Raw genomic sequence first — 6,235 nt, 5'->3', positions numbered from 1 at the left:
AAGAAAAGCCATATGGAATTAAATCATCCAAGAAAACTCAAATGAATTTAAGAAACATCAAGCAATTACGATTAGTTTTCATTAATATTTATAACACACAGGAGGGAAGACAAATAAGCGTTGGGGTGTAAAAAAGACTTGATAAGCTGGAAAATATTCTCTGAAAGCTGCCGTAACTCACTATCCGGTTTCAAAAATGTAGAATTTATTTCCCTTTTATTCCTCTTTCTCATTCGCTTCCTCTTTTCTCCTTTTCCCGTTATCTTGAACACAAAATAAGTGACCGTATGTATACTGAACCAGTTTCCATCATCCCATTACGTGTACATAAAAATTTCAATATCATGATAAGCTTTGATCAAACTTATCATTCACATTAATGTTGTAGAAGAAAGACACGAGACCGGCACCCCGGGTACAGCCCCATCTTAGTACGGGCGAGTTACTCGGCTGGGGCAGACTCGACCAAAGAGTGTTCCGGTAACCGCCTCAGAGCTTCTACCAGGAACTTACAGTAAAAGAAAGATCCGAGTTGTATGCAAGAATGTTCCAAACTTTTTATTGCATTTAGTCCCAAGCGACGGATTTTTTTTTTAAAACAAAATTGGCCTTACAGGAGTAAAAGCATAGAACATAAGAGAAGAGAGGTTATTGAAGCTGACAGACTGACTCGCCCTGAGGCTTAACTTAATCATTATTCACGAACAGCAAGCACGTTAAGATTGTGTCCAGTGTTGGGATTGCTATTTATGACTATGTATTTGCCACTAAGAATTTACAGTTAAATATATGTAGGTGTTGTTCCGGAGGGCGGGAGAAGCCCCGACAAAATCCGATGTGTTTCTGTATTTGTGAAAGAACATGCACGTCGGAACGTGTGGTTGTGACAAACGCTCATACATGAGATACCAACTAGCTACGCTGATGTATACCAACCACGATAATTTTGCATGTCCCTTTTATTTCATCCCTACAACTGTTTCTCAATACATGGCATTGCATAAAACAAAATAACACATCTCTCACTACCCTAGATGCAATTTCTTTATTATGATCTACAATTTTTCTCGAAGCACAGACTGTTCTAAATTAATGTCTTACGCCCCTTACATAACGAAACCAGTCTTCACAAAAACTATTTTCTGTCACTCTAATAAACAGGAGCATATCAAGTAAAAAGAAAATAAATATATATGCTTTAAAGCCGACCCCGAAAACGAACGGTTTTCTATCCGTCTTCCTTCTAGAAGATTACCCTAAAGTAATAACAAGAATATAAACAGCATGAACACATGACATCTTCCTGAATTATTAAGTGATTTACTGAAAGGTAAAAGTAGTTTTCTAACCTGAATTAGGATAATTACCAAAACGGAAGAAACACGAGAAAACAAATGCAGCTCCTAGACGAACCCACATTTGAAACAAGGTCATACAAATGAAAGTGATTAAAATACGGTCATTAAGAGAATAACGAGATTTTAAGTAAAACAATTTCTGCTAAAATAAGACATTCTGAGCGTATCTTCCTTGTTGGACTCAAAAGCATCGAGCACATGTTCGCTGACCAAGACCCTCAACTAGAATAGAATGAACACGTCACAGGAGCTCTCGTGTTTAGCGGGTAATTTTCGTCTGCGAACATTTGGAGGTTGCTATTTTTAAAGGAACGAAGCCCGATCAGAAAGAAAAAATTGCATTCTCATTTGTCTGTAATAATCTAGCAAAAATATCAATGGGAAGAGAGCGGATAACCGAAAGATGTTTTGCCAGACTGTCACGTGACTACAATTTTTATATTTAAATATACCTAAGCATCGTCGCGCCTTGTTTCCATGACACCGGAAGCAAGTATTATCTCGCAATTCGAACCATAATGTAGCGTACGGTTACTCCATTTATAAGATCAGTTTTTTCTTCAGCGCCCAGACGTCTGAAAAACCGTGATCTTCCGATTTTTTTTAATTATTATTATTATTCTCTATCAAAAAGTGTTATTTTACTAATAAAAATAGAAATATCACAGCAAAAATATCTCAACTAACGCGGATAAGCATGGCGCATGACAGCATTTATATATCGACTCACGTTCGAATGGCACAGGTAAGACTACACTCTGCGAGGCCGCAGCTTCATCTGCTTGTTGCAACCAGTTCTGGTTTTAATTGTAATCTGATTTCTCAAATAATCCCACTAACTTTATGCCCTTCGTATGCTCGTTCGCCATGCTTGACAGTTATTAGGTAATGTGGGGCATAGACTATAAAGATCACCAGAATCCTCCGTCGAGGCAACCTGGTCACACATCATGAAACATTTGAAAGCAAAATTACGAAAACACCTATTTACATAAATCTCTACAGCAGTCGGATGGCTCTTGCAGTTATAAGATTCCTCGTCCTCGACTGGTTGCACAGAAGCTGTGCATAATCTCCACAAGACATGCGATTGAAGACAGCGAGAAAATGAGTGGTGCAGTGACACTAGTAAGGCGATTTTGATTGAAATAAGTTGGCACAAGAGACTTACTGATGCGGTCTCACGTGTCACCTTATGGTTGAGGACATCAAAAAGTTGGCAGACAGGCAGTCTATTGAATATTGACGAACACAAAGTGGGCTGGTAAGGGTCCACCCCCTCAGAAAGACCATCAGGAAAAAACTCGGAAGCTTGAGGACTGTACGTAACGAAAGTAGTCCAGAAAGGTCTACAGTCATTGTCTGTGTTGCTCCACCGCTCTATCTTCAAAAGGTCTACAAGGGTCACTTGCCAGCCACGACAATATCCGATCCCAATTTTCTTCTGTCTCTACGCTGATAAGTTGTAAATGAATCGGCGTTTGTCCGTCGCACTGGAAAATTAAGACTCAGAATGGGGGCATCCAAAACTCGTCTGTCTGAGTAAGATGGAAAATTTTACGAACTGAACAAAACCTAAAGAAGTGACTTTCTCTTATTTTGGTAACTTACTTCTGCAGATTTATGGGTCGGAATCCACAAGTGGAAAGATTTGCGTAAAATTAGACAGACGTATCGGAACATTTAAAACTGACGATCCGTTTTAAATGATTTGGAGGAAACCCCTAATACTGAAGACAAAATAGACCGGTCAGTCGACGAAACTAAGCAATTATTTCTGGTAATGAAATGATGTCCATTGGGATATCCTTGCTGATTGATTCTGTAGCCTGAGGTGAAATGTTTAATTGTGATTGGTTCCAGAAGAAGCTAAGGCAGCGCTCTTCTGCCTTTCCTTTCATTAAGAGTTAAGGTGTCTGCAAACTTTATGTCTGCTTCCTACTTAAACCAAACTATTCGAGAAATCAAGACCACCTCTGAACATTGAAACGGCTGTTGGTCCTAGTTAACAGACAATGAATGAACATACCTTAAGTATACTTGTTAGTACATACGTCCATACATACATATAGTGGCATGTATTTTCCTTATATTTTCTGGGATGGTGCATCACACACACACCAACACCCCACCCCCCCCCCCCACACACACCCCCACCCCCACACCACACCCCCACACCCACATATGTTGTGGTCAAGTATCTTCGTATCTGTGTATTATCTCAGACAGATCCTTCATATTTTCTATCATCGTGCAATCAAAGAATGTTGATATTTGCTTACCTTGTGGTGGTCGAGCTGAAGGTTCACGGCTGTTTCGCTTGTTGTAATATCACTACTTCGATGACCAGGGCTGCTTTCGATATCACCGAAGGAGAAGCAGGATCACATAAACATCCCCGCTTGGCGTTTGTTGTGAATGGTCATCTGTCCACACCTTGAATGGAACATACTCAGGAACAGTCCGCACGATGTACGAAAGTACATATCCAATGAATCAGCCGTCATAATCCCTTTTAGCCCAAGATTTTTACAGAGAAATAATCAGTGTGATTTTCCCTATCCGAACCTTTAATGCTCGTACTTCAGTAGCCAAAAAGTAGAGGAAAATAACACTGTAGCTGCGAGCAACTGAAAATGCGACCGATCGCTGGCGTGAACACTGTTCATCCCAAATTTTCCCCAAAATTATCTTAGAACCGTTACCAGTAGATGGCATCGGACAGATTCAGACTTAAATCTTGATTAGCCTGAGGTCACCAACTATATCTTGCTGTTGCTGGGAGTATGTGTGTTATATATATTGTGTGTGAGAAAGAAATTATTCAAATGTCTATGTATGGACGTATCTGTATATTGCTAGCATATGAAACTAGAATTGCCCTTGTAGATTAATAAAGTTGCATTGTACAGTATTTAACCAGAAAAGGTAGTTTATAAGTGAGAAGCACATAAATCTGCCCTTTATGTAAATGCGATCGCGAAAAGGAATATTCCTCTCTTTAAATGTTAAGGCCTTGAATATTAAAAATAATACTGTTCATATTACTTGTGTAATGCCTGGATCATGACCCTTAAATATTTAGAGTTTTAGACTATCCATCCTTCTATCTTTATTATTGCCAGCATAGACATACATAATTCAGTAGACTGTACAAAATATAATGGATTATCGTTTCACGTCTACTATTCTTTACCTGCCAATGGCACTTGTTTGGCATTCTTTCCTTAATACGTAGCTGCTGGCTCGGGTTTAAACGCGTTACTTCTTCTCCTACAAATTCCTGACTTTTACTAGGAATTTTCTGAATAAACTCGTTTAGTCCTCACCATCATCAATTAAATATAAACTTGTTTTTAACGTCCTGCACTTCTTGCGGCCAGGACAGAATTCCTTAAAACTTTTTCAGCCACAGTTGATTGACACTCGCAGGCCTAACGGCCTCATCAATGTACTAACAAAACAATGTTCTCGCGCAAATGCGATGTTCAAATCAGCTGGGGAGGCTGTTCCGCAAGCAGGTGTCGATTTTGTTCAAAACGCGTTTTCATGTAGCGAAGGTAGCACCATCGAGACAACGGATATCATGTTTAGGATGTCATAGGATATCATGTTTAGCAACTTTCCTTTTCTTAATTTTTTGAAATGAATTTCTTCAAATAATGACTTTTCCAGGGACTGAGCATCCTGGTTTTTAATACAGATTTTTCATTTGTCCTGACTCATTAGGATTGTGTGGTTATAACCCCTCTTCTAATTTTTGACATTTATACAGTAAAAGCTCTACATATGAGTGAACAAAAAATTCGTGGAAATTTTCTTACTTACGAGCGGTAATTCGATATACGAGCTCGTTTCATTTATATGTCGTAGTGTAAAGTGTTTGGCAACTCTACTCACTCGCTCGATTGCCAACCGCAAGGACAGTGTTGAAAAGAAGAAGCGTATGATCTCCATGGAATCAGAAACATGAGACCATTAAGAGCCATGAGCGTGGTGTAAGGGTAGTGGATACTGCCAGCGAGTACGTTCGTAGTATATCTACGATATGTACAAAAGGACCAGATCATCAGCATCAAACCGGCCAAAGAATTCACCATTATCTCGTCTGGTACTTTAGCATATTCTTTATAATTATCATATATTCTTATTGGCTATTAACATTTACTGTACAGTACTGTATATTATACCGTATTTACATATACATATAAATTGTGTTACGGGAGTTTTGGAACCCATTAATCCTATTTCCTTTTTTTTTATGACGGAGAAAAATAGTTTTAACATACAAATTATTCGGTTGTGGAACGGATTAAAGGTGCTACAGTTGTTTCTAGCAAAGGGGAAATAAACTTTGCGGTACTTGTAACCAAGGGAGTCTTTCAATTGGTTTCCTCCCTTTTGTGATGTTGAAACTTTCTCCACATCTTTCACCTGTATTTCTATGCTGGTTGAATCACCACCACACTCTTTATTTACAAGAATCTCACTGACCTGTAAACCCTGTCAAGGTGCAAAGACGGGGAATTTTGATTTCAGCAATGTACCCATACTAAGACAAAATACACAAGGGAAATGGAGTGGAGGTAGGAGGAAGTAGTTATTATGGTCCTTTGCTGATTTACCATCACAAACCTAGTTTATTCCTTGTTGCTCCTTTGAGGAGCAAAGAGCCATGAAATCACCTCGCCAGCAGACCCGGTTTGGGCAGCCCCTTCAGTTGGGCCCATGTGGTTCCGACGTCCTTTGCCTCACTTTCTACTGTTCTTTTCCAAGTTTGCTTTGGTCTCCCAACTCTCCTCGTCCCCTGAGGGTAAAGGTCTGGAGCTTGTTGTTATGGTATTTGTCACTCTCCAGGCACTGCCTTCACAAGTTCC

The sequence above is a fragment of the Pomacea canaliculata genome, linkage group LG1 (genome assembly GCF_003073045.1).
Source record: "Pomacea canaliculata isolate SZHN2017 linkage group LG1, ASM307304v1, whole genome shotgun sequence".
NCBI classification, from domain to species: domain Eukaryota; kingdom Metazoa; phylum Mollusca; class Gastropoda; order Architaenioglossa; family Ampullariidae; genus Pomacea; species Pomacea canaliculata.
This window is presented reverse-complemented; position numbering follows the sequence as displayed.